Below are 19,647 nucleotides of genomic sequence, written 5' to 3'. Positions count from 1 at the left end.
TCCAGACACATTCGACCCTTTCTTGTCCTCTACAAGCAGGCAAGAGAATTAGACGATGTTGGAGGGGGAAGCTTCCGCTTCAACAGAACTCGGTCCCTCTGACCGATCCGGAGACGGCCAGGCGTCCCTGGCTCTCCTTACCTCCCAGGGCGTCCCCCAGGGCCACAGCCTGTGGTCCTCCTAGCACGTCTGCCGACCACAGTCCTCCGGTCCTTACGGCCCAAAAGGACAGCTGCAAATACCGACCGCGCGCGCATTTCAGACCCCATCACCCCATCGTCTACAAACACCAGCATCCATTTCTACCTAGACGACCAAAACCAGAGAAGCACACTTGTTCCTCACTCTGCCAGGTGTAAAACCAAGGCACGAGGTGGGACTCGAACCCACGATCTCGCAACCCGAAAACCAAGACACAAATTTCACTCTGCCAGGTGTAAAACCAAGGCACGAGGTGGGACTCGAACCCACGATCTCGCAACCCGAAAACCAAGACACAAATTTCACTCTGCCAGGTGTAAAACGAAGGCACGAGGTGGGACTCGAACCCACGATCTCGCAACCCGAAAACCAAGACACAAATTTAATAAACTCAGATGGATCCGAACTCAGACTTCGCCATGCTTCAGAAACATAGGACAAGACATAAATAACCCAACACAACAAGCACATGTTCCAATGTTCGTTTCAGAAAACAGACACTCAAAACAGAGACACCGGCCGGCACACACACAAGAGGGGATCCCCATACCTCCAAGTCGGTTCTCGGGTGTGAGGGGTGGTCGCGTTTCCCGGCCAATGCACCAAATGAAAGACCCACAACGTGAGGACTCCCTCACGTTCTGACTCAGGAGAGGCGACACCCCAAAATCACCCACAAGAAACGATCTTGCTGCAACTGCAAGAGGATTTTTATTCGAGAGCGTTCTCGGGCCCATGGTCATACACCACGCAGGGGTAGAGGACCATGGCGCGCTGAGTAGCTGAGTAAGGGGGTATTTAAAGGAAGAAACCACAATTCATGGAGGTGGGGAGGGCGTTGTTGGAAAATACCAAAAATACCAGTTAAGAGTCACAAGGAAGTATAAAGTCACAAGTGTCAGGTTATCTCTCAAGACAGTTTCTAAGAGCCCCTAACAATCTAAGAGCCCCTAAAGATAGCACATTTGCATTGCAGGTTCCAGTAATGGTCAGGGTGTCATTCTTTGAATTGAACCCAGGAAGCAGGTGGGTGGAGGAAGGAATGTCGCTATCTGTTTTATGACCAGTACCTGGAGCACTAAGCCACAAAGGCTACACTCCCAAGCCTGGGCCCAAAAGCCTCGAATTTTGTTTTTACTTTGCTATACTTTTTTAATACTTCTTCAGTTTGTTTGTTTGTTTTTGTTTTTTTGAGACAGGGTTTCTCTGTGTAGCTCTGGCTGTCCTGGAACTCACTTTGTAGACCAGGCTGGCCTCGAACTCAGAAATCCGCCTGCCTCTGCCTCCCGAGTGCTGGGATTAAAGGCGTGCGCCACCACGCCCGGCTTCCAGCAAGAATTTTTAACTACACTTATTTATTTATTTTATGAGAGGGTGGGTGCACATGGTACATGCCATGTGTCTTAGGGTGCCATTGCTGTGAACAGACAACATGACCAAGGCAACTCTTAGAAGGAAAACATTTAATGGGGCCGGCTTACAGGTTCAGAGGTTCAGTCCATTATCATCATGGCAGGAAACATGTCAGTGTGCAGGCAGACACGGTGCTGGAGCAGGAGCTGAGAGTTCTACATCTTGTTCTTCAGGCAACAAGGAAAAGACTGTGTCACACTGACCACAGCTTGAGTGACTCCACAAAGCCTACCGACCCAGTGACACACTTCCTACAACAAGGCCACACCTCCTAACAGTGTCACTCCTCATGGGCCAGGCATTCAAACACATGTGTTTATAGAAGCCATACCTATCAAACGAAGTCTGCAGCCTGGGTTCAATGCCCACATGTACTCTGTATCACAAGTGTTCCCCTCCACATGATGGATAGAAACAACTTAGGGGAGTTTTATGGTTAATATTGTTAACTCTCCAGGGTCTAAAATCACCTAAAAGGTAAAAATAAAATCTCTGGGCACATCTGAAAGAGAGTTTTTAGACTGAGTTAACCAAAGTGTGAGTAGCCAGCCTGAATGTAGATGATGCTATCCCATGGTGCATTTGCCTTTGATGCCAGCATTTGGGAGACAGAGGCAGGAGGATCCCTATGAATTCAGGGTCAGCCTGGTCTAAAGAGAGTGTTCTATGACAGCCAGGGCTATATAAAGAGACTCTTTCCACATTATTTTAAAATTTTTATTTTAAGTTTTAAAGTGTTTTTAAACCTTATTTCATTTATATTATCTTATTTAAATAAGTATTTAAGTTTTTAAGATTTTTTTAAAATTGTAGTTGTGTGTCTCTATGTGGGTATGTGCACTTGTGTGCAGTACCCAAAGAGGCTAGAAGAAGGTATCTGGATCCTCTAGAGCTGTAGTTACAGAGGGTTGTGAGCCACCTAACCTGCATGCTAGAAACTGAACTTGTATCCTCTGCACAATGCTGGTTTTCTCTCCAGTCCCTCCATTTTTTTTTTTTAATTTTAAAATTATTTATTTATTTTATGTAAGTTACACTTTAGCTGTCTTCAGACACACCAGAAGAGGGCATTGGATCCCTTTAAAGATGGTTGTGAGCCACGATGTGTTTGCTGGGAATTGAACTCAGGACCTCTGGAAGAGCAGCCAGTGCTCTTAACTGCTGAGCCATCTCTCCAGCCCCCTCCATTTTATTTTAAAGTGTAATTTTATCTGTTATTACCATGTGCATATTATGTGATATGGGTATACGATTGTGGCACACACTTGTCATGGTGCACTTGTAGAAGTCAAAGAACAACTTTCAAAAGTTAGTTCTCTCTGCTGTGGGATCTGGGAACTGAACTCGAGTGTACAGACTTGCTCACAAGCATTTGTACCTGCTGTGCCATCTGGTCAGCCCAGTTCTACCTTACTCTTTGAGGCAGGGCTCTTGGCTGAACTTAGAGCTTACCATTTTGGCTAGACTTGCTGACCAGTGAGCTCCCTACCTTATAATGTTCAGATTATAGATGCCCGTGACTGAGTCCAGCTTTTATGTGGGTTCTAGGGATTTATGCTGGCTGGTTTTATGTTAACTTAACACAAACTAGAGTCATGGAAGAAGAGGGATCCTCACCTGAGAAAAAAGTCTTTTTAAGATCAGGCTGTAGGCATACCTGTACAACAGATTTTTAATTGGTGATCCATGGGAAAGGATGCAGTCACTATTGAGTGGAGCCATCCCTAGGCTGGTGTCCCTGGATTCTATAGAAAAGCAGACTGAGCAAGCCACCAGGAGCAAGCCAATAAGCAGCACCCTTCTATGGCCTCTGTATCAGCTCCCGCCTCCAAGTTCCTGTCCCCTTTGAGTTCCTGTACTGACTTCCTTTGATAATGAACAGTGGTGTGGAAGTCTAAGCCAAACAAACCCTTTCCTCCCTAAGTTGATTTGATCATGGTGTTTCATTGCAGCAATAGTATCCATAACTAAGACAGAGAGTCACCTACAATGGACGGGTCCTGTACATGAATTAGTGCAATCAAAACAGTCCCTCACTGACACAATGGCAGGCCAACCTTATCTAGACAACCCCTTTTTTGAGACTATGCCCAGGTTTCTTACTAGGGTTTGATTTGATGTGATAAAACATCTTGATCAAAAGCAATGTCACGCTGGGCGTGGTGGCACACGCCTTTAATCCCAGCACTTGGGAGGCAGAGGCAGGTGAATTTCTGAGTTCAAGGCCAGCCTGGTCTACAGAGTGAGTTCCAGGACAGCCAGGGCTACACAGAGAAACCCTGTCTCAAAAAAAAAACCAAAAAAAAAAAAAAAAAAAAAAAAAAAAAAAAGCAATGTCACAGGGAGCAAATAGTTTATTTCATCTTACAGTTCTATATCATAGTCTGACATCAAAGGAAGTCTGGGCAGGAACCTGGAATCAGGAACTAAAGCAGGAGCCATGGGGATCGAAGCTTACTGGCTTGGTTCTCATGGCTTGTTCAGCCTACTTTTTTATACAATTCAAGACCACATGGCACTTGTGACACACACACAAACATACACACACACTTCTGTATTGGGCCCATCTAGTTAATCACTAAATAAGAAAATGTCTGCATAGGCTTGCCTACAGACCAATCTTAGGCAAGCATTTTCTCAATTGTGACTCCCTCCTCTGAGATAATTCTAGTATCATATTGATGGGGAGGGGGAGGGGCAGACACCCCATCCAGAACAGCAGGTGAGTCTAGATTGTGTCAAATTGACAGAGCTATCCACCACAGCTGGAAGACACTCCACAAATGCCATTCTACTCATTATTCTGCTAAAGGCAGAACTTTGCAGCTGATAGACTCCAAACAAACTGTATCTCTGAGCTTCCTGGTCATGGAAACTAGAGACAGATCAGGCTCTTTGATCTCTGAATAAGGATTTGGACTTTCTGGTATTAAAGTTTCCTTCTCTCTAAGAATATCTGGCTGCAACAGAGAGCTGAGAGACAGTTCAGAACTTGGGAGCACTAGCTGCTCTTCCAGAGCATCCATATGGCTGCCCACAACTGCGTGTAACAACAGTTCTAGGGGATTCTGTGCCTCACCTCCAGGGATTCCTGCACATATGCAGTGCACATACATACACTGAGCCATGCACACACACACACACACACACACACACACACATGGAAACTAAATATATCTTTAAAATTCCCCAGGGCGGGCTGAAGAAATGGGTCAGCAGTTAAGAGCACCGAATGCTCTTTCAGAGGTCCTGAGTTCGATTCCCAGCAACCACATGGTGGCTCACAACCATCTGTAATGGGATCCAGTGCCCTCTTCTGGTGTGTCTGAGAGAGCAATGGTGGTGTACTCATATATAAAATAAATAAATAAATAAATATTAAAAAAAAAAAAAAACCTCCCCAGAGGAGAGAGGAGATTCAGTTTTGGGTAAAGACAGGAGATGTAAACGGTCAAAAGGCGAAGCTGCTGGAGAGAACAGAAGAGCAGAGAAAGTAGTTTCTCCATTTAGAAGACTGGGATCCTAGGGCAGACTTCAGGGTAACTTTGTGCTCTCATCTCCCCGACAGGGTCTCATGTACCCCAGGTTGACCTCAAACTTGCTGTGCACTGGAGGATGACCTTGAACTGCCTGTGTTCCGGCCTTTATCTCTGAGTGCTAGGATAACAGGTGTGCATCACACATCTGGTACATGTGGGGCTAGGCACAGCCAGCCCTTGACCTTGTTTTTCCGCAATTGCTAAGTCAATGCTCGCTCTGGTCTGCCCAGACACCTCCTCCCACCAGAGGAATGGAACCGAAGAAAGCGATGAAGTGGACAGAATGTTTCTTCTCACCAAGGACATATAAATGATCAAGGACATCAAGGACCAGGGGAGCTCTGTACCCTGAGCTGATCCAGTCTTGACAGTACACATTAGCATGACACACAGTATATATGCATGTACGTGTGGTTGTGTGTGTGCACATGGGCACATAGGTGTTTGTGCCCATGAGAGAAACCAAGTGGAACTATTAGGCATGCTGATAAACAAGGATGTGTTCATAGGTAGTATTTCAGTGTATTTCAGTGTTTGTATGCCCACCGCATGTATGCTTTTTTTTTTTTTTCTTTTTTTTCGAGACAGGGTTTCTCTGTGTAGCCCTGGCTGTCCTGGAACTCACTTTGTAGACAAGGCTGGCCTTGAACTCAGAAATCTGCCTGTCTCTGCCTCCCAAGTGCTGGGATTAAAGGCATGTGCCACCACCGCCCAGCAACGCGTGTATGCTCATTTTATGTATTTGTGTGTGTAAATGTGTGTGTATGTGCATGTGCACATGTATGAAGTCATTCCTCAGGACTCCATCTTTCTTGTTTTTAATATTGATATTACAGTATATTTATTTATTTGTGCATATACGGACAAGTTGCAGGAGTCTCCTGTTCCCTGGGCTTATCTAAAATTTCCTCTGTATCTCAGAATAACTTTGAACTCCTAATTCTTCTGCCTCTGCTTCTTGATTTTTGGATGACACATATGCAGCAACCATATCCGGTTTATGCAGTGCTAGGGAGAGAATTCAATTCTTTGTGCATGCTAGGCAAGGTCCCTGCCAGCTGGGACCATCCCTAGCCATAGGAAGTGACCCCTTCAGATTGCCTTCTTTCCCTTTGTAGATTCTTTCTGTGTCCATGGATTCGACATGCTGTACTGAACCTGTGCAGATTTTAATCTTTTGTTATCGCTTCTTTCTAAACACAGTTGAGCATTATTTGCACCCCATTAAGAAATCACCTAGAAGCCAGGCTTTAATTAAATCACACCTAATTCCAGCACTTGCGAGTCAGAGGCAAACAGATATCTGTGAGTTCTAGGACAGCCTGGTGTACAGAGTGAGTTCCAAGACAGCCAGAGCTACACTGTCTCAACTAAACAACCAAACCAAAAGATACAGTTTCTAGTCTATAGGAGACAGGCTTGAAATCTCTCTCTCTCTCTCTCTCTCTCTCTCTCTCTCTCTCTCTCTCTCCCTCCCCTCTCTTTCTCTCTCCAGCCTCTCTACGTAGCTCTGATTGTCCTGGAATTCTCTCTGTAGATCAGGCTAGCCTGAAACTCACAGAGATCTGCCTGCCTCAGTCTTCCTGTTGCGGCCCGCCCGCGGTCCACAACACGAACGGTTCAACTGAAAATGGCAGTTCAGGCTGAAAAGAGAGGAAACTAGACGGGGCGGAAGAAAAGAATGGAGCCAGGACAACCAGTTCTGATCAAGGCTCAATTTTACTAATTCCAGACACTCAGTTTATAAAGGAAGGGGGAGGGAACCCAATTTCCCGCCAAGTAACTCAGGGTCCAGTAGCAGGACGAACACGTGTGTGACTCCAGGCAGCAAAGGCAGGTTCCAGCAGTGGGCGTGGCAGGACGAATGAGCCGGTAGCTCCACCCTTGAGCAGGCAGGTTCCAGGCTGGGGGGAAGGGAGGCTACACTTCCGAGTGCTGGGATCAAAGGTATGTGCTTCTATGCCCAATTCATCACTTTTGAGGCTAAAGTAGAAGACGGGGAGCTTGAGGTTAGGCTAGCATAAGCTACAAAATGAGTTCCAGTTCAGCCTGAGCATACAGCATGACCCTGCTTCAAAAGCTCAGGCTGAGGATATGGCTCAGCTGGTAGAATGCTGGACTAGCATGCAAAAAAGCCAGTAGCACATAAGTCAGGTGTGTGGTAGCCCACACCTGCTCTCCCTGCACTCAAAAGCCAGAGGCAGGCAGACCTCGGAGAGTTGATCAAGGTTAGCTTTGACTACATGAGACCCATCTCAGAATACTCAAGCCAGGCTGGGTGAGTAAATAAGTTCAACAGAGCACTCACTTAGTATGCAGAAGCCCTGCATTTTCTTTCTAACACCGTATAACCCTATTGTGGTGGTACATACCTGTAATCCAACCACTTGGGAAGTAGAGGTAGGGAGATCAGGAATTCAAGGTCATTTTTTGCTACATTGTGAATACATGCTTCTGGTGGTGATAGTGGGCCAGGCCTTTTATCCCAGCACTCTAGAGGCAGAGGCAATCAGATCTCTGAGTCTGAGGCCAGCCTGATCTACAGAATGAGTTCCAGGGCAGCCAAAGGTTACACAGAGAAACCCAGTCTCAATAAAACAAAACAAAACTAAAGGACAAGGAAAAAAAGAGTGGTCAGCCACTCTGGAGGTGGTGTGAAATCTTGCCTTGAAGCAAACAATTAAAAACAAACAACCAAACATCCCCCCCCCCGCCCCGCCCCAACAACTAAAGTCTGCTATGGGCTGGACTGGGGTGTGGTGGCGTGCTTGCCTCTACCATGCATGAGACCCTGGGTTCAGTCCCCAGCACTGCAAAAATTATAGTAGTATTTACAAACCAAGCCATGCCTGTAATCTCAACACTTTAGGAGGCAGAGGCAGAAGGATCAGGAGTTGCAACACAACAAAAAGAACACAGTATTAATGATAAATTCTGGTGGTGCACATAGGTCCTCTGCAGGCACAATATCATTATTTTTGGTATGTTTGTGTATATATTTGTGTGTGCAGGTGAACATGTGTGTGTGTGTGTACACCTGCGTGTGTATTAATATATTTTAATTTGCCAGGTATGTTTTCATATGCCTTTAATCCCAGGACTTGGGAGGCAGACACAGGTGGATCTCTGTGAGTCTGAGACCAGCCTGGTCTACAAAACGAGTTCCTGGACAGCCAAAGCTACACAAAGAGACCCTGTCTTGAACTGCCCCCCCCCCCCCAAGGGAGGGGGAAGGCAAGAAAAAGCATTTGATGGTCGTGGTGACACATCACAACACTCCAACAGCAGAGGCAGGGGGATCGCTATGTCACCTGGTCTACACAGTGAGTTCTAGGCCATCAAAAGCTACATTGTAAGACCCTGTCTCAAAAAAAAAAATTAAAAACTAATAAATAATAAAGGCTGGGTATGGTGGAAGCATGCCTTTAATTCCAGCACTCAGGAGACAGATGATGATGGAACTCTGTAAGTTTGAGGGCACTCTGATCTGCATAGTGAGTATCAGGGCAGCCATGGCTATATAGAAAAAAAAGAAAAAAGGAAAAGGAAGGAAAGAAGGAAAGGAAAGGAAAGGAAAGGAAAGGAAAGGAAAGGAAAGGAAAGGAAAGGAAAGGATCTAGTTTCCTGTATGTTAGACACTTCCGGTCACCTTGATATCCCTCGGGGACCTGAAACTGAACCCACTCCAAACGGCTCTAGCCATCCTCAGTCAAACCCTCATCACGTGCCTCATCTCTGCCCCCGGGAGCAGAGGCTTCTTAGGCTCTGAAAGGCTGAGAGATTGGAACGTTTTCAAGGCTCCTCCCTTTCCACTCCTGCCCTCCCGTGTGCATTCACTGGCAAGTTCTGTCACTTCTATCTCCAAAACATGTTCTAAGTACCTGCATTCTTCTGGGCCGTAAAACCACGCCCTAAGGTTGGCCTCCTTCATGGAACTTATGCGGTCCACTGGGTACCAGTAGGAATGCCATAGACATGGTGGGTCCCTCAGGGCCAATTTGAAGCTCACAGTCATATACCAGTGCTCCTGGACCAGATGCATAAATGCTTGGCTCCTCCCCACTCACCTCCTTCCCTATCTCCTTTCATTACACTAAAGGATTAAATCTAGGGCCTGGTTCCTGCTGGATCAGCTTTCTGTTGCTAAACCCCACCCCCACTTTCTCACTGGTGGATGAAGCCCCACCCAGCCCCTCACTGACAGTTTCTAGAGCCCCAGCCCCTCACTGACAGACAGTTTCTAGAGCCCCAGCCTCTCACTTCTAGGCTCTATCAACAAAGGTATTACCTTTGGTCTGGAGTACTTTATTTTTTGATTTTTACTCATGATTGGAGTGTTTGCATTCATGAGTGCTGGTGTGTGTATGCTGTCCCACAGGTGTGGAGGTCAAAGGAGGTGAGAAGACAACTTGCGGGACTTGCCCCCAATTCTGATGACTTCTGTTTGATCCCCAGAACCTACATGCTGGAAGATGATTTCTTCAACTTGTCCTCTGAAACACACACACTAAACAAATAAAGACGTAAATAAACTTTATAAATCAAGGATGCATTATATGAATCCTAATTTTAACTCACCATTATTAAGTCGAGTTCACTCATTGCTTTGGTCAGTTTTTCCAAAATGCCTCTTTTCTACTTCAAGGCCCACCTTGGATCCCAAGCGACATGTACCTGGGTTTTATTGGAATTTTGTGTTTTGGGGTGAAACCCAAGGCCACATGGTAGGCCAGTTCTCTGAGCCACACTCACAGGCCCACAGGCCCCATAGTTATCAAGTTTCCTCAGATTGTTTTTAACTGGGACAGTTTTTCAGACACTCCTTGAGTCTGATTCTCTTGGCAGATTGGGAGAAGACTGGGTTGTAGTGCAGAACTCCTCCGTCTTTCTGTCTCCGTTTCTTTCTCCCTCTTTCTTTTCCTCCTCCTCCTCCTCCTCTTGACAGGATCTCATGACTCAAAAGCTAGCCTCAAGTTTACTGTGTAGCTGGAGGATGGATGACCTTGGACTCCAGATCTCTCTCTCTCTCTTTCTCACGTGTGTGTGTGTGTGTGTGTGTGTGTGTCCGCTCTCGTCTATCTCTACCTCTCTCTCTTGAGACAGACTAACACTATATAATCCTGGCTAATTTCCAACTCACAGCAATGCTCCTGCCTCAATCATCCCAGTGTTGAGACTATGGGTTATTACCACCACGCCTAGATTTTGTTTTTGTTTTACTTTTTACAGGCAGGTCTCGCTCGTTATGCTGCCCAAGCTTGTCTGGAACTCCTACCTCAAGTGATTCGCTTTCTCAGCTCCCTCACCATGCCTGACAGACAGATGCATTGGCTTGTGTCTCATCGGTTAGAGACAGACTGAGCAGGATCCTGGAGACAGTGGGAGATTTATCAGACATAGGAAATGCCAGGAACTCCTTTTTTGGCCAAGGTGAGATGGTTTGAAATAGAGTTTCTTTGTGAAGCCATGCTCTCCCTATACCAGGCTAGCCTTGAATGCAGAGAACCACCTGAGCTTGTTAGTCTGGCCTAGGTGCTCCTTTTAAACTCCTCATCCCATCCCTGCCCCAGGGGCTATGTCTTTAGAGGTCCCTCTGGAATGTTCTTTGTGAAGATGTCTCCTACCATCATTTTAGCACATACTCTACACCCATTCACTCCTCCAGGAAACCTCCTCTTCCTGACAGTGTTCCAGCAGAGGTAACCTGGACCAGGCTGGATGTATTTATTCTTGCAGAGGACCTGAACTGGAGTCCTGTGGGCACTTGTGTGTATGTGCATACACATGGTTAAAAATAAAGATAGCTGGGGCTGGAGAGATGGCTCAGTGGTTAAGAGCACTGTCTGTTCTTCCAAAGGACCCAGGTTTAATTTCCAGCACCCACATGGCAGCTCATAACTGTCTGACAGCCTCCACACCACTGCACATTAAATAATTAAAAAAAATAAATAAAGGAAACCAAAAGATCATTTAAAACTGCATTTTATTTATTTATTTATTGTGTATGAGTGTATTTGTGTTGGTACACCTATGCCATAATGTGTGTGTAGAAATTGGAAAATAACTTTACTATGTGGGTTCTGACTGAAATTCCCAGACTTGGTGACAAGCCCCTTTAGGCACTGAGCCACCATAGCAGCTCCATTTATAATTTAGTTTTACTTTGCTTTTGAGATAGGGTCTCCCTCTGCAGCTCTGGCTGGCCCGGAACTCTCTGTGTTGACCAGGCTAGCCAGGATCTCATAGAGATCCATCTGCTCCCTGTGCCAGTGCTGGGATCAAAGCTGTGCACAGCCACCTGCCCCATGAGTTTGTTTCTTTGGCAGGGTTTCATGGAGTCCAGGCTGTCCGCAAGTTTGTTATGTAGTCAAAGATGGCCTTGAACCTGTAATCCTTTAGTCTCTAACTCCCAAGAGCTGGGGTGACAGATGTGTCCCACCATGTCTAGTTTATGTGGTACTGGGGATAAAACCCAGTGCTTCCTGCATACTAGGCAAGCCCTCCATCCACTGAGCTACATCCATAGCCCAGACACCCTCCCTCCATCTCAACGGGGAACTCATTCTATTAGTCTGTTTCAAGAATTAAATTATTATGTCAAGATTTTGGGGGAGGATTAAATAAGAAAAAAAAATGCACTTTCACAGGTAAAAAATCTTGCAAATAAATTTTGAATTTTGTGGTAATTCACTGGCTCCCCTGAAACCTAACCCTGAACATTCCTGACCTATAAACCTTCTAAGTCATCCCCACCCGAAGTTTAATAGTCAGGGCTTTTCTGTCTCAAGAGGCAGGAGACCTGAGAGGGAATAAAGATCCAGGTGAGGGAGGAGGAAGAATTTGCTGGGAGCTGGAGGGAGGCTGTAGGTTGGGGGCTACCTGCACACACACACAGAAGAACCAGTGTGTCTGAGGCTGCCCTGGCTGCAGGAACAGGCCCCCAGGGGCAGGTGGGACCTCCATTCCAGCCTGCCTGGCCTGTGTGTGGGTGGGGCAGTCTAGCCCAGCCAGGTTTACAGGTCTGCCAGGTGTGGGGGCTGGGCTCCGAGAGGGCCCTGAGGGCCCTGAGGCTAGGGCCCTAAGCCTGATTTCTACCTGGATTCTTTCAGATGCCCGGTGTCCTTCCAACCCAGTATGGGTGAGGGCCTGCAGCTGTCTCCTAGGAAAACAAGTGCCTACGTGCCTGCCTTATGTCTCTTGAGTGTTTGCAGCAAGCTGCAGGTGCAGTGGCTTATCCGGGATTGTCCTTGGGGTCCACAGAGGTCATGAGAATATTCTCAGGAAAAGCAAACACGTGGGTAAGGTAAGCCAGGCAGGACACGGTGGTAAAGGGAACAACCCTCCCTGCCAGGGAGTCTCTTCTGGTATTCCCAACACTACAAATACAGCAGCTAAGGAAACTGAGGCTCAGTACAGGAGTCATGTGGTATGTATGCTTTAAAAGACTGGGCCAGGAGCCAAGGCAGGAGACACACTGATGCAAAGGTGCACGTGAGCACCAACAGACTACACACACTAGCCTCTTTGTGTACCCACACCCACTCCTGCATAGACACATCCAAACAGGAGGACACATGCCCCAGCTCCCCTCTCTTGGGCACACCCTTTCCCCTCGGCCAGGCACATGTTCAGCTCTGGATCGTGAGACCTGTGCCTAAGTACATGTGTGTGTGATGTGGGGCAGGACATTGACATTTTAATAGAGTTGGCCTTAGCACCGTCATCTGGGGTTTGGGAGCTTGAAGTCTTACATTTATTGTTGTTGTTGTTCTTGTTATCTCCAGATCCAGGGGGTTTCATTGCCTTTTACAGCCTCCGTTGGCACCAGACATTAATATGTTGCATACACATACATGCAGGTAAAACACTTGTACACATATAAATAAAAATGGCAAATATTTGCATTAAACGTGTGCGATATTCTCACATACCTTTTATATTGTAGGTGTGGGTGTGCATGAATGTGTAGTGAATGCACATGGGTGTATGGGCGTTCGGGCCTTGGGAAGCTGGAAAATGTTGGATGTCTTCCCCTATCCCTCTTGCTTTATTTCTTTAAGACGGGGTCCTTCACTAAAAGGAAAGTTTACCATTTCAGCTAGGCTGGTCAGCCAAGGAGCTCCTGGGATCTGCTTTCTCTGACACTTGATGCTCTGACATTTGATGCACACAGAGTCACACCTGTCAGGACTTTGTACTTGGATCTTCCTGCATGAACAGCAAATGCTTTTATCCTGCTGAGCTTTCTCTCCAGCCCCTATATGCAGAGAGAGAGAGAGAGAGAGAGAGAGAGAGAGAGAGAGAGAGAGAGAGAGAGAGAGAGAGAGATAGAGAGGGACAGAGAGAGACAGAGATAGAAAGATAGACTCACAGAGGGAAACAGAGACAGACAGAGAGACAGAGTCAGAGACGAAGACAGACAGAGAGACAGAGAAACAGAGAAACAGACACAACAACAGAGAGGGGCTCTATCATAAAGTACAGGTTGGCTCACAGCAATTCACTTATTTCCCATTTCTGAGTGTGAGGATGTCAGGCTTATATGCACTTTGTCTTTTTGAATGAAGTAGAGTTGGGGTTTAGTAAGGATTTTTAAACATAGGCTTAAGCAGAAGAGTTAAGAGAAAGAGAGGAGCTCAGGAGAACATAAGACACATAAGACATACCTGAGAGCATGGGTGCGGCTTTCTTCAAGAGCTGCAGAAAGTAAGACATAACCTAAACACCAAATGTGGGTATGGACTCTTTCTTCAGATGGGGTTCCATGTAGCTCAGGCGTCTTTACACTTCTAACCCTTCTATCCCTGCCACCTAAGTACTGGGATTGGAAGTGTGTACCAATGTTGTGTCTATGAATGGTTCACTTTGGTGCTGAGGATCGAACCTTGCACATTGTACACCATAGCAGAGCATTCAGCCAACAGAACTATAGCCCAAGCCTTCCTCTATACTTTCAAACATTTAATCATCTCTACATGGTATGATTCACACCCATAGTATATATGCTATTCATTGTGTGAGTGTGTATGGTAGTGGTAGTGGTGGCCAGGAACTTGCTGTAGATCAGACTGGCTGGGAACCCATACAGATATACCTGCCTCTTTTTTTTTTTTTTTTTTTTTCTTTTGAGTACTGGGATGGAAGGCTTACACCACTTTATTCAGTTCTGTCATTATACCATATTGCTTGGAGGATATATTCTTGTAAGTTTATTTTATTTATTTTATTTATTTATTTACTTATTTATTTTTGGTTTTTCGAGACAGGGTTTCTCTGTGTAGCACTGGCTGTCCTGGAACTCACTCTGTAGACCAGGCTGGCCTCGAACTCAGAAATCCACCTGCCTCTGCCTCCCAATTGCTGGGATTAAAGGTGTGTGCCACCATGCCCGGTTTAAGTTTATGTTTATTGTTTAGTTAAGACTCAAATTTGGGAGCTAATGAGATGACTCAGAATCAGAGCTTACTGCTCTAGCACAGGACTGGAATTCAGTTCCCAGCATTCACAGCAGGAGACTCACAACAAAAGGAAATCCTAGCTCCAGAGGGTGTGATGCCAGCTCTGGCCTTCTCATGCACATACACACACATTCAAACTCAGCCACAGTGGACTATTTTCTTTTGTTTTGTTATGTTTTTTTGACAGAAGCCTCTCTATGTAGCCTAGGGTGGCTTTGAACCCATGATCCTTCTGCCTATGCATCCCCTGTATTGTGATGACTCCTGTGGACCACCACACTTTGATCCAGTGTTTATATTAACTGCACATCAGGATTATACCAGTTATAAGCATTCAATAACCACCACATGGGGGCTAATCCCAACCCTACTAGACAGGAAATTTCCATAACACAGCTAATATTTACTCATTCCATGACCGTCTGTGCCTTTAACCCTACAACACACTTTTTTTTTTTTTTAAAGATTTATTTATTTATTATATGTAAGCACACTGTAGCTGTCTTCAGACACTCCAGAAGAGGGCGCCAGATCTCGTTACGGATGGTTGTGAGCCACCATGTGGCTGCTGGGATTTGAACTCTGGACCTTCGGAAGAGCAGTCGGGTGCTCTTACCCACTGAGCCATCTCACCAGCCCCTACAACACACTTTTGTTGTTGACCTGGCAAATAAGGTCTTTCTTGTCCCCTGTATGACTGACCTACATCCTTAACCCCCAAAACACTTATTCTAACACCATTGTACAGATAAGGAAACCACAGCTCAGACAGCTAAGGTAACTTACCCAAAATCACACAGCCAGAAAATGGTGGAGCCCAAATGAAACCAGTTTCCCTCACATACCTCTCTCCTATTTGCAAGGCCTAAGGAATGGCAGTTGGTATTCCACACATTTACACAGAAGTCTTTCTTATCTCCAAGTCTGTCTCTCCTGAGCCCACCAGCTTGCATTCCTCACACCTTGCCTTGGGGGACACCAGAACTACCCCTTCCTAAGCCTGTGTGAGCTCCTTGGTGCCCAGACACCTTCTCTGGCTCCCCAGTGCCCTCCCTTGGATCTTAATCTGAGAGGTCCTCCTTCTGAAGCCCACTCTGCACCCTCTTGCTCTGACCTCCAGGCACCATGGGGAGCTTCATGCTCTCCTCTAAGAAGCTTTGCAGCCATAGGCTGATCCCCTTGGTGGTCTCAAGACAGCTTCTCAAGGGAACCCCCCACTTCCTCCCCCATCCCCCTCTGGAAAATCTTGGGAACTTTCTCCTACTGGCCCAGCTGCTTGGACCACACTGAATCTTACCACAGTAGGTATCCAGGACCTAATTTGGTGCCCATTCCCATTCTCCTGGATCTCTCCCAGCATCTCCTCCACACCCTAAGCACCAAGCATTGGCTCCCTCTAGAAACCCAAGTGGCAGGGCCTGGTGGTATGCACCTATTTACCCAGCAAATCAGAGAGGGGTGGGAGATGTGGCTCAGTGGTACAGTGACTCCCTAGCATCCCCCAATGAGGGGCTGGGGTCATAGCTCAGCTGGTGGACACTCCCTAACATAGGGCCCTAGGCTGCAACCCAAGTGTTGGCAATTACAAATCAAAAACAAACAAACAAACAAACAAACAACAACAATAAAACTCTGCACCAGGAAGAGAGAATTTTTGGCTGGTAAAGGCACTTGCCACCAAGCCCAACAACCTGAATTCTATCCCTGACACCCACACAACCAAGGATCAAGGAGAACAAAAACCCCTAAACTGTCTCTGACTGCCACACAAGCCCTGGGACACCCAGAGGCACACACAGACACACACAGACTCACACACACACACTCACACACACACACACGCACACACAACTATATTTTAAAAGATGACCTGGCCTCGATCTGTTCCTCAGCGTCTCCCCGCAGTCCCCCACCTCCTTGTCTGGGAGACACAGGTAGTTGAGAGCTGAATCTGATCCTGAGTCAGCTGCAGCCACTGAGCAGTGCTGCATGGTGGAAGGGGCTGGGTCAACAGAAGAGAAATGTGTGAATCTGAGCATGAAGGTCCCCTCAAGGGGCTTCCCTTCTGCAAACTTACAGAGTAACTTCTGCACAGTCCTATGCCTAGGAGACACTGATAAAATACTCTCCCCAGCCACAGCAGCTGCCATAGTGAACACTGACCAAGCTGTGTCTTGTGCCACATCAGACAATCAAGTCACCTCTCAGCAACCTGGTCCCAAAAGTACTGGGGGTTTCAGGCTAGCAAGATGGCTCAGCAGATAAAGGTGCTTGCCAGCAAGTCTAACAATCTGAGATTGACCCCCCAGGGCCCAAGCGGTTCTCTGACCTCCACATAGGTGCCCCCCCCCCCCACACACACCAATAAGAAAATAAATATAACTTTAAAACAAGTAATGGAGTTGAAAACCCACTGCACGACAGCACAGACAAGCAACTTCTATGTGATTTCAGCACACATATGTAAGTGGACAAACACCTTTTTCTTTTTCTTAAATAAAAGAAGAGACAGAAGCTCAGAGAACCTGAATTATTCTTCCACACCAGCTGTCCTGGTCAGGGCTGGGCCTCAAACCCAACCATGACTTAACAGAGTTGGGCTCCTGGCTGGCAAGATTGCCCAGTGGGTAGAGGTACCTACTAGAAGACCTGATGAAGTGTTCAGAGCTCACAGAAAGGTGACAAGGAGAGAGAACTGATGTTTTTGTGGTGGTTCTCTGACCTCCATCCACATGTTGTGGTGCATGCCCACGCTTACATACACAGGCAATGATAAAAAATCAAAATTAAAAAGCTCAGGAAGCCAGCCTTTCTAATCTAATTATCTCGGCATTGTGAGGGGCTGGGACAGAGGTTCCAACTCCCAAATCTTTTCTTTCTCAGGCAGGTCCCGTGGGGGTGTGCAGGTGTCAGAGGCAGCTGGCCAGCCACACAGGGAGGAGTGTGGTAAGAGAGACTAATAGAAAGTGGGAAAGACAGGACTGTGCAGAAGCAACTGATGGACAGCTGTCACAGGAGACCCACACCCAGAACAGGTTGGTCTGGGAAGGCAATGGAGTGGGGGGAGGGGCTGCACCTATTTAGTGCCAAGATCAGTAGGAGGGCAGGGCCTTTCCCACCACCACCACCACCACACACACACACACACACACACACACACACACACACACACACACACTCACATACACTCATACTCTCTATCCCTGTCTTCTCTCTCTCTGCATCTTTGCATCTCTGTCTCTGTCTCTCCCCCCTCTCCCCCTCTCCTTCTCTCTTTCTCTCTCTCCTCTCTCTCTCTCTCTCTCTCTCTCTCTCTCTCTCTCTCTCTCTCTCTCTCCTGCTCTCAGAAAGGCCTAGATCTTAATTAACCCTCTTCCTCCTCACCATTTTCCCCAAACCAGACCAGGTCTCACAATTCTGTCCTGTAGTGGCTGAAGCTGTCCAAAGCCAGGACTTGGAGAGCCTTCCCAGGTCTGATAATCCACCTTCCTCATTTGCCCAGTAGGAATGGCCCTAGTCCTTCAGGCCTGTGGGCATGCGGAAGGGAGGAGAAAAGGGGTGGCTTCAATAAGAGAAGGCCTGGCCGCCTGAGCTGCCACCCCAGGACATTTATACCCCCCTGAATCCTCAGGAAAGTGTGGCAATTTTCATAGCTGCCAGGGGCCGGGCAGTGGTCCACATGCCTTTAATTCCAGCACTTGGGAGGCAGAGGCAGGCAGATTTCTGAGTTTGAGGCCAGCCTGATCTACAGAGTGAATTCCAGGACAGTCAGGGTTACACAGAAAAACCCTGTCTCGAAAAACCAAAATAAATAAATAAATAAATAATAAAAAATTTAAAAAAATCATAGCTGTCAGCCTTTTGCAAGATCCATCTAGTCAACAGAGGGGAGTCCCATAGGTTCTGCCTCACCTCACTCAAGCCACCTGTAACACAGGCCCCCAAACAGTAAGTGTTCTAGCCCAGTTCTGTAGATAAATAGATTTGTATTATGGAGCCTGGAATGCTGAACCTGAAAACACAAAAAAACCAGACTGTTTATACAAAAAAAAAAAAATGTATGCACCTAGACATCATTAGTCACATACAGAAAGCCCCATGCACACAACCACAGCCGCATACCCACAGATCCTCTCAGATCCTTACCTACATCTAGTCAGAGGCCTTCTTCAACAAATACTGCAGATATCAAAGGTACACATCAGGACCTTTGCAATCCACCTAGTAACCCTCCAGAGCTAATCTCACATACACAGCTTTCCTCTTGCCTAAATACACCCACTCGGTATCTCTGCCATCTTCCTGCCTTGACAGAGTCAACAATCACACCCTTATATGATAGATGTGTTTAGACTCATATCATTCTTTCTCTCTCCCCCCTTTCTCTTCCTTCATTTCCAATCTTAGAACACAGAAGGTTGTAGAACACAATTCTTTGATTTTACTTATTTCCTGAGTCTCATGTATCCCAGGATCACCTTGAACTTACAACAATTCTCTTCTTCCCATCTCCCAAGTGCCATGATTACAGGCATGTGCCACCATACCTAGCTTATTTGTGCTTGGGATGGAGCAGAAGGTTTTGTACATACCAGATAAGGACTCTGTCAACTAGGGCACAGCCCTAGCCACTTAATACAAACCATTGTACCACCACAGGTTTGAAACAGTCACCTTCACAAACAGATTACATCACAAGTCTAGATACTTATAGACAGATGTTCACAGGTACTCTCAAGCAAGTGGATACAAACACATTCATTTTCTTTTTAAACTAGGACAGAGTCTTGCTGTGTAGCCCTGGTTGGCCTAGAACTCACTGTATAGTAATAGCCACAAACTCCATATGCATATGTGAGCTCCACCTGCATATGTGTGAGATCAAAAGCCTACATGGACATCCACGACACACGACAACGCATACAGGGACATGCGTTTCTCTGCAGCCCTTCCCTCATCCGCCATCACAGCCGCCCTTTGCAATAGGAGGACCGATGGAAGCTTTAATGTCAGTGGCGACCCATGTGGACTCAGGA

At 46.6% G+C, this 19,647-nt stretch overlaps 1 long non-coding RNA gene across 1 annotated transcript; it reads left to right on the top strand.

Moving 5' to 3' along the window:
* Window positions 1-287: 287 nt before the first annotated feature.
* LOC147002552 (uncharacterized) lies at window positions 288-695 on the top strand. The gene is made up of 2 exons (XR_015048752.1): window positions 288-373; window positions 536-695. It is a non-coding gene; the product is annotated as an uncharacterized LOC147002552 (long non-coding RNA).
* The last annotated feature ends 18,952 nt before the right edge of the window (window positions 696-19,647 follow it).

The sequence above is a fragment of the Mus caroli genome, unplaced genomic scaffold (assembly GCF_978045245.1).
Source record: "Mus caroli unplaced genomic scaffold, Mus_caroli_1 scaffold_10, whole genome shotgun sequence".
NCBI classification, from domain to species: Eukaryota; Metazoa; Chordata; class Mammalia; order Rodentia; family Muridae; genus Mus; species Mus caroli.
Note: the sequence above shows the minus strand (reverse complement) of the source record. Positions and strands in the feature narration are given on the sequence as shown.